Source organism: Octodon degus, unplaced genomic scaffold, assembly GCF_000260255.1.
Source record: "Octodon degus isolate 3935 unplaced genomic scaffold, OctDeg1.0 scaffold00101, whole genome shotgun sequence".
Taxonomy (NCBI): domain Eukaryota; kingdom Metazoa; phylum Chordata; class Mammalia; order Rodentia; family Octodontidae; genus Octodon; species Octodon degus.
The window spans coordinates 7,613,843-7,624,029 of record NW_004524677.1 but is presented as its reverse complement, the minus strand read 5'-3'; positions in this window follow the sequence as shown (position 1 = coordinate 7,624,029).

Genomic DNA, 10,187 nt, shown 5'->3' with positions numbered 1-10,187 from the left:
AAGAAGAAGAAGAAGAAGACCAGTGCCCTCCCTACTTGATCACTGATTCGGGAAGGAAGACAACTTTCAAATAACAACTATGGTCTGCTGATGTGCTCTGTACAGCCCAGTGGTAAAGACTCAGCCCGTGAGTTACAGTCCTGTGGGGAGCTGAAGAAGCTTTGAGAAGCAGGACTCTCGCCTCTGTGACCTATGAAAAAAATCAAACAAATGATGTGATGGTAACAGTGAATATGAAGGTAAGGGCAGTTAATTCCCTGCTAAGGGGTTGCATTCTGAAAGACATGCACTTGGGCTGAGCCCTGACTCTTAAGAAGAAGGTGGTCATGGGAAGATTCAGAACAAACATCCCAAGTGGGGAGCGAAAGCCCTGGAGGAAAACTCAAGCTTAGAGTACTGAGTCACAGAGAAAAGTTCTCTGTGAATAAGTTTGTGAGTCAAGGGGCAGACAGGCATGAAAGAGCGTGAACACGAATGCTGCAGCAGAGCTTCTAGGACTTGCTTGTGGTGAGAAGCACACTGAGCTTAGTTTTAAATGTCGCAAGAAGTTACTTGGGCTTTAAATGCAAAGTTTCCTTCTTTATATAATTCTAACATACATTAGATCCTTCAACTAGAATTCATTTCTACACTTGTGTTTTTACATGGCATTTCTGTAACATATGTGCACTATTTTTTCTTTCTTTTTACATCTGCCTTCTCTTCATACATATCATGAAAACATAAGGGATGTTTTCTTTAGAATTGAATATCAGCACACTCTTTGAGTGTTTACTGGAAATATGAAGGGTTTTCACTATCTGATACTTGAGTGAAGAATTCAATGATACATGTTTGTTCACAATTTTTAAAGACCCAGGATGAAGAAACCACTTTCTCTGTAATGGTTACACAGTAGCTGCCCCAAGGAAATTAATTTCAGGAATCATCCCAATTTTCTTTGGCATAATTTTGTCCGATGAGTGTAGACAAAATGTGGTTATATCCATTCCCCCTCTTCTTCCTTCTTCCATCCCTGTTTTTTCCTCCCTCTTGTTAAGTAATGATTTTCCTTCTACTTTCATGCCATCTGATTGTTTTTGCTCAATTTTTAGCTTCCATATGTTAGTCAAAAGATACAAGACTAGCCTTGTTGAGTCTGGCTTATGTTACTTACTCTGATGTTTTGCAGTCTTGTCCACCTTTTATGGAATATTTTAATATCTATTGTTGCATATGGTGAGATTTCTAAAATGATTTTTGCCTGTCAGTGACAGTCAGATTGAATGCCTGAAACTTCATTAGCAAATAAAAGTGCCAAAATGATTGTTAGGCATTTCTGTCAGTCAATTCTGTCCTAGATAGAACCATTACAGCCTAAAGTTTTGAGACATAAATCCACAATGGCTTTGTTCAAAGAGAGGCAGATTCTCCTCTAAAGTATTCAAAATTATTTCAGCAAATAAAATCTATGTGTGTCTCCTTAGAATGAGCATTTTAGAGCAATGACTTCCAAGGTTACTTCCCAGTCTCTCTGCTTGGATAACTCCGAGCCATCTCTGTTCAAATCTCCAGGTCTTCGTGTGTGTGTGTGTGTGTGTGTGTGTGTGTGTGTGTGTGTGTGTTAGGATGGAAGAAAAGCATATTTTCTTCAATTCCTTATGTTAAAGTACCAGCAATGCATATTGAAAGCTGACAAGGGAGCCCACTAAAATAATAGATTATGAGTTTGTCCACTAAATGTTTGCCTTTTGCGATTTCAGCGTAGTCAGAACTCTTATCACCAAGAATATATAGTCAATCAATTGAAGTCCTATTAATTTAAATGCAGATTTGCACTTATCCATTAGAATCAAGACAAATTGAACAGAAAAGCACATTCTTTTCCTCTATTAAGGCAACACTGAGATGTGCAGTGGATTAAATATTAGCACTTTGCCCACAGGCTAATGTTTTAAGGACTTGGGGCTCAGGTGGGGCCTGTGGAGAGCTGTGAACTGTTAGGAAGTGGATCCTGGCGGCAAGTCCTTCAGGGATGTGCCCTTGAAGGTGTTGTAGGACCCTAACCTTCTCCTCTTGGCTCTCTCCCTCTACTTCCTGATCCATGACGTCACCCGTTTAGTGCTCTGTGTTCTTGAGACATTATTTGCTGCTCCCCAAGAGGCCTATAGTGATGGGGCTACTCACTCTTGGACTGGAAATTCCAGAACAATGAGTTGGAATAAGCTTTTTCTTTATTGTTTTTGTTTTTAATGTATTTGGCTGTTACAGGGTCTTGCTATATAGCTCAGACTTGTGGTGATCCTCCTGCTTTCAACCTACCCAGAGCTGAAGCACCACACCTGGACTCTGGTTGGTGCACCCCATCCTGGGGTTGGGGCTGGCATGGCATGTGGTGCCAGGGCTTGAACTGTAGTCTCTGCACTTGCCTAGGCTTCTCTAAGCAGGTGCTTTAGTCCACTGAGCTATCTTGCCAGCCCAGAATAAGCTTTTTCTTTTTCAATTTAATTGCTTCAACTATTTCATTATAGTAGCATGAACTAAAACAGGTAAAAATTATTAAGAATGGTTAGTATCATATGACCTTAAAATGGGCTTTCCTGGGATTAAAGACAGTATGAAGGCAGGTAATCCAGAATTGTTTCCTCATTAATTTTCTAGAAACATCTCTGCTTAAAAGTTACACTTCCTAGGTAGAACAGCATGATTCCTGAATCACTCAGAAAATGAGAAGAAAAACATATAAGGAAAAAGGAGGGGGAGACACAAAGAAGTAATTGTTGGTATAAGGTAAAAGACCACTGAATGATTTATAGTTTTGATAAAAGAAAAACTTGAAACAAGGACTTATTTTATTTATTTATGAATTTAGGGCAGGGTCTACAGGGTGTACAAGGTCTCAATATGTAGATCAGACTCGCAGTGATCCTCCCATTTTTCAGCCTCCCAAGAGCTGGTATTATAGGCTCGTGCCACCATGCCTGGTCTCAATTGCCATCTCAGTGCGCCCTGGGAGTGGGACCTCCATGGCATACCTGTATTGTAACCCAGCCGCTGAGCTCTGCCTAAGCAGATGCTTTAGTCTACTGAGCTATCAGTAGACTAAGAATTCCATTTTGTAGGAATTCTTGATATGCTTTATTTAATTTCTAGTCTTAGTATCTACAATTATTTTCAGACATACCAAAGATTGCTACTGTCTGGGATTTTTAGCAATTACTGCATTCACAACCAAGAGCATAAAGCCCATCAGAATGAATTAAAACCTTTCAAGTTTGGCCACAAACAAGCTGTGGTAACATTGTGGACCGCAATGATGGAGTATGGGAGAATCTGGTTTCTGAGAAAAACAGGATAATAGAAAATACAGCCTTAGTACACAACAAGAACCTGCAGGACTTTGCCTTTTATAGCCTTCACATTTCAAAAATGAAATACTGCTTTAATAAGAGAGCCTCAGGGCACCTTGCTCCAGAACGGTGGTGGCCTAGGTAATTCATAGCTTAGGATTGGGCTCATAGCACACAACACTGCAGGTCCTAGATTCCTACAAGCAAGAGAAAAGGAGAAGCCTTGGCATCATCCACACGCTGCTGGTGTTAGGTGGATGCGGATTGCAGGAATTGGGGTGTCAGCAAGGCTTCCACCGGGACTTCAGAACCCGAGAGGGTAGTGTATGGAGTGCTCATGGCACTGCAGCTACCCTGCCCAACTCTCAGGTGCTTTTCTGGTCAACAGAAAGGGGCTCCCACACTTGCTTCAAGGTCTTTCTCTAGTTCCCTGCACAAAACAGTCTACTAGTCTGGGGTCTTGAGATGTCTCTTCAACGAAGGGCACTGTCTGACATCTCAGCTCCCGGTGAGAAGTCCTGGGTGATGCAGAGCAGAGCAAGCCCCGTCCCTCTCACTTCCTTAGGTGAGCAAAACTGGTTCACTCAAGAAATCCAAAACTTGCATATTAATATTGATCCAAATGAGTCCCCAAACTTGTCATGCCTCCTAGATAAGATCTAGATATGATGATAGCCATTTCTTGTAGTCCAAATCTGTAACAAAAGAAGGAATCATATGCTCCAAATTTTCACCAATAAGTGTTCAGTCTGCCAAGTTCACATGTAGGATAAAAATTCATATCCTTTCAGATAGCCAAGTAAACACATGGTGTGGAAACTCACAGTAGAATAATTTCTGCTTTAAAATAATATCACATAAAAGATTTATTGCAAATTAAATACTAATACATGGACATATGTGATAATTTTTAAATTTTTAACACAACATTCTAGCATTTCTTCACTTGATGTAATACTGGAAGTAAATGATTCTGTATAGTAGCCACCTGCTTGCTCCTTTTCATCTGGCCCTGTGATCTATAAGTAAGGGAATGTATTGTGATCTCCTGAAAAGTCTTTGGTTTGTTTGCTGTTATGCTCTTGTGCACTAAATTGATCTCACACCGTAGGGTCTGGGCATGAGCTTTTCATCCTTTCTGCTTTTAATGTTATATTTACTTTTAACTCATATGTTAAAAACACAAAATCCCTACATATCAACAGGGTAGTCTTATTTTAATACATGCATAGATTATGAAACCAGGCTAAACATTATCTATCTTCAAATATTTCCCATGTTATATGACAGAAACATTCAAAATTTTTTCTTTTAACTTATTTATTTATTTAGTATTCGTACAGGGTCTTACTAAGCAGCTCATACTCACAACGAGCCTCCTGATTTCAGCCTCCACAGTGCTGGGATTACAGGCATGTGCTACCATGCCTGGACTCGGTGGCTGGTTCAGCATACCTGAGGTCAGGGATGGTGCTGCCTGTGGTGCCGGGGTTCAAACCCTCATCCCTGTGCTAGCCTAAGCAGGTGCTTAGTCCACTTAGTTATCTCACCAGCCTTCTTTTAACTTTTGACATAGATTTTTCACTTGGGCATAATCTCTAACTTGCAAGGAAACTACAAGAAGAGTATCAAGAACTGCCATACACCTTTTATTCAAAGCTTCATTGATCACAACCAACATCACCAAAGTTAGTGACAATAGAACATCATTTCCTTTAGCTCTGACACTGGAAACTGGGTGGATCTCAGAAGGAAGGTTCACCTCTGCTGCATGCATGATCAGCAGGCTGGGGATGAGCCGAGTATCTAATGCCCAGATGGCCCACCTATGTCTAGTAGCTCAGGCTTTGAAGCAGAGTGCTGCGGGCCACACTGCCTTGCAGGTGGGCCTTGCTACATAGGGCTCATAGAGCCACTGGGACTTCCTCTGAGAGGAGTAGCTGGGACCGAGTCTGCACAGTCAAAAGAACCAGCAGAAAGATGTGTCACCTATTATCTAGCCTGGAAAGTCACATGGCATTGTCTCCACCATAGGCCCGCCCACTCAGATTCAGGGATGGAAAATGCACCCTTTAAACTAACAAAAGAGGTATGAGATGAGATGTACTATTGTCCGTATTTCTGAAAAATACAATATGTCATATCCAGAGTCACCAGTTCTTTTTATTCTGTCCCCTTTTCCTCATTATTGTCCCTGTTTGTCTGTCTGTCTATCTATCTATCTATCTATCTATCTATCTATCTATCTATCTATCACCTGTCTACTGGGAGTATGTATAAATTTATATCTAAGTGTGTATTTTGTAAAAACAAAGGCCTTATCCTAAATAACCAAAATACGTTTTTAAAAATCAGGAAATTTAATACTGATTAATATACTTATTATTATCATTATCATTATCATTATTATTAGTAATGGTCTTTACTTAAATTCTATCATGTTCCCCTAAAGTCTGTGAAGTATATAACAACCATGTATACTTTTTGTGTCTCCAAAGGTGGTTTTGGTAAGTGCTCCTAATGAAAAATGATAGTTAAAGACTAGACAGGCTTCAGTCCAAGACCCAGTTTTCCTATGGACTAGATGCGTGATGTTCGACAAATTATATTAGCTTTCTCTGACTTAATTCCTCATTAATAAAAACCTCAAATTTCATCGCTTGAAGTGTAGAATACATTTCATTGGTTACTTTATAAAAGAGAAAGCAATGTGCTTCTTGCAAACATTAGTTTCATGAGCATTCATTGTGTGCAATTTCCAGCCAAATAACCACAAGGAAAGTGACGCTGAAGGAAGTTTCCACCGAGTCTTTGCCCCCAAACTCAACCGCACAGTGACATGGGTAGAAATCCATCCTCTGTCCCCAGGTTTCTGTCCCCTGTTCAGGACGTGGCACTTGGATTTCTCCAGTTCATGGACTGGATCCCACATGAGCCACTCGGCCCTTGTTCTGCCCCCAACCTCCAACTGTACCAGCTTTCTCTCCTCAAGTGCAACTGGAGAACTGGGCCGAGGAATCCAGATGATGATGTAGCTGTGTGAGCTTTCTCCCTCCTAGCACCTATCAAACAGAACCACGCTCCTAAAGGGAAGATGGCTTGCTTGAAGGCTGCTCTTTGGTAAGTACGAAGAAGTAGGATGCAAGCGTAACTTCCCCACTGGCCTTTCATTGCCATTCAGCTGAATGATAAGAAAGTTCTCTTTGCCTTCTTGCTTACTGATTAGTACCCTGCAAGTTGCACACTACTATTGCATTCCGATAGTTAATGTCATTACAGTTCTAAGGTTTGTTTTGCCAGATATTCCTTTCAAGGACATTATATTAACTTTTCTAGTTTTTGTAATTTTCCCATCCCTTGATGATGCTATCAGTAAATAATTCCATTTATAGTATATAAACATGCTGGTTGAAAGGTCTCTAAGCAGCATGTCCATTTTATCAAGAGCAACCAGATGCTGAAATGCCTTTAATCTATTATTTACTTTGCTTCACTAGTATAGAATAAAAGCTAGCTAATAATTCCTGGCAAATTGCTTCTGTATGGCTCTAATAACAATGACTACATGAATATCAATCAGTCTGTGCTTGGATTTCCTTATCCCAAGCAATGGCTTAGACTCTTCCCCAGACCTCTAGCTGGGGAGACAGAAGAGATCTCTGGAACTGCCGAACTTCTGTTCATGCCCTAAGAAGCAGCACTGCGGGTGAATGTGGCTGGACTGGCCAAAGTGGCCCTAACAGACACAGCTATGAATGGTTTACCTTCGCAGTTCACCCAGGAAACCCAGGTAATTTGTATCAGTATATACAAAATAGTTAGAATATATATACAGCTACTTTCTTGTAATTCAATGAGAAGAAAGATTTGTACTAGTAGTGTTTGAACAGGACATCCTGTCTGCATCTTGTACTATGAATAACCACTACGAAGACAACAATATGCAATGTATTAATTATTGAAACTGTCCTACTAATCGGTTTTGAAACTGTCTCATTGCTATTTGCTTCTCAATAAAATTAATAAAGAAAGAAACCCAGATCATTCTTCTCTTAAGTGTGCATACATTAGGTGATACTATTGACGAGGTCAAAAGTGGATTTTGTGTCCTGCTGTTCCGTGAGAGTAATACAGGGTGTGGTTGATGGCATTGTACAACCTTTAAAAGTTTCGTCTGCCTCAGTGTTAAGGTCATCATCACCCAAGCTTGATCCTGAGAACAGCAGGCAGCAATTCCATCACTTCAGCATGCTAAGGCATCCCTCAGGAGGCGCTGCGGCCATCCACGGTGCGGCCATTGCCTGCCAGCCAAGTCTGGGGACACAAACTTCGGAGTTCGCACTACAGAGATAATGCCTTGCCCCATGCACGTGGATTTCAAAACTGAAGCTGTACTGCATGCTTCGATGGGCTTGGGGAACACATCAAAGTTCCCATAATTATACACTGCTATCAGTTCCTTTTTAAAGTAAGCTTTAACAAATAAAATCATCAAGTCACACCTACCATAAAGCTTTAAGCTGATTACATATTTTATCAGTGTTGGCTAGTGCAGATTTCTAGTTATCTGTCCAGCATGAAATATTTACAGTCAAGTAAAGTAAGATGAAGTGAAACTATTTTCCTAAGTGATAAGTGTTATATATTGTAGTTACCAGTGAAAAATTGCTAATGCTTAAGGTTTTTCAAGTGTCAAAAACTGAATTCTGCACAAAACATTTTAACATCTATGAGATTTTAAAGTTCTTGACTGCACTTCAACTTCAGGAGTACTTTAGACATTAGAAAACAAGTATGAACTTATTTATGCCATCTAATTTTTCCTTGAATAGATTGAATATTTTACTAATTTCAAGGCCTAACAATACAATGCTTACAATAAGTAAAATCTGGAATGTAATAATAAGAAAAATGAACTAATTCATTCCTTTGTTTTGAATGTATTTTCAATGTGAAGTCAGTAACACAGAAGTTAATTTTCAAAATTAATGCCAAATACTTTTATACTACAAAAGGAAATTTTATTTATTTACTTATTTATTTTTGCATAACTGGGGATTGAACTCAGGCCCTTGTGCTACAAAGGAAATTTTTTAACTACTGTAAGTTCTAAAGTTTATACTCAAGCTTATCTAGTTATAAAAGAACTATTCACCTTAAAAATAAAGTTACAGAATTTGGAACAGCAAAATAATGAGTTTCAGCTACAGATTAAATGATTCAGAATGATCTGAAGGGAAAAAAGTCACTCTGGTGAAACCAAGAGATCAGATACTATAAAATTTTAAATTAAGACAATTTATATTTGCAAGAAATATTTCGAAAGTAAGTAGTAATGCTCTAAAATTGAAAGACGTATCATAGTAAGAGATGCAGCCTGCTCTTTTTAGTGTTAGCTTTTCATCTATTGACAAAATACCCAAGATTAAGGCAAGAACTTTAACAGAAAAAACATATATTTTGGCTAACAGTTGCAGAGGACTCAGCCCGTGATCATTTGACCCTGCTGTCTTTGCACTGTGGTGAAGGTTAGTCCTCACTCATGAATGCAAAGAAATGAAAGGGCAAGAGACGGGAGGGGGCAGGACCACAGTAGCTCTCTCCAGGACGCATGCCCAGTGCCCTCACTTCCTCCCATGGCCTCACTTCTAAAGTACAACTAGCATCAATCAACCCCACCAGCTGGCAGCCGAATTACCACACATGGCTTCTGGGGACATTTCAGAGCCAAGACATAGCAGGTAATCTCTTTAGACTTTCTTCCTCCATTTTTGCTCTATGAGCTCATTCCTTGTACTGGAAAAAACAAGAAAGGTGAAAGCCATTACATTTGGCCTCTTAGGAAAGTTGCCAAACACTGCGTGTGACCAAATTACATCTGCTTGGAGAGGGGTTGGATATCAGAACCAAAGGAAGCGCACTCACATGCAGACGAGGAGATCTGATGACAGAGCACGGCTGAGCACATTGAGTCATCTATAATTTTCTGTCTATTAATTCTTTGTATTATCAAGAAAACCAACCAGCAAGATACTTCAGGTAAGTCCTAGTTGACACAATAAGGTCCTATGAGCCATGGAAAGTAGTTGCCTCTGTATTCCATAGCAAGGGACGAATCACCATGTGGCCTTTCCACCCCATTTATTATCAGATGTAATAAAAACGCTTGATATTTTCATATTTTGACTTGATACATATGGGGTGTACTTTTTTTTTCATTTTGTGTATTTGGTACAGGGTTACTCTACACAGATCAGACTCATGGTGATCCTTCTGTTTTCAGCCTCCCCAGTGCTGGGATTACAGGCATGTGCCACCATGCCCAGACTCTGTTGCAGGCTCAGTGTGCCCTGTGGGTGGGGCTGGCATGGCACGTGGGACCAAAAATCAAATCCTAGTCCCTGCACTTGCTCAAGCAGGTGCTTTAGGCAGCTGAGCTATCTCACCGGCCCTGGTGTGAGCATCTTGGTAAAACAAAGAGCTAGTGAAAAGCCGTGAGCTATCATCAACCAAGACCTAAAACGCAATTTTCCTTCCCTGTGTTTCTGTTCCCAGCCCACTCTCCTGCATCCAGTCCAGTCCAGCACAGATCACTTCTCCAAATTGTATCTTTGTGGTTTAAGAACATTTTAGTCTTTAAGAAGTTTTTTTCACAAATATATGGATACACTGAAAATTAAGAATCTACAAGTTATCTAGGTAGCGGTGTGCTATTGTGTTTTGCTGATTTTCACAACTATGTTTGGTCATGTTAATCTCCCTTAATTTATTAATCCACTCTATTGTTATAAATGATCTCTTTCATTTCAACTCCTAAGGATTGAACCCGGGGACTCTGCAATGAGCTACATCTCAAAT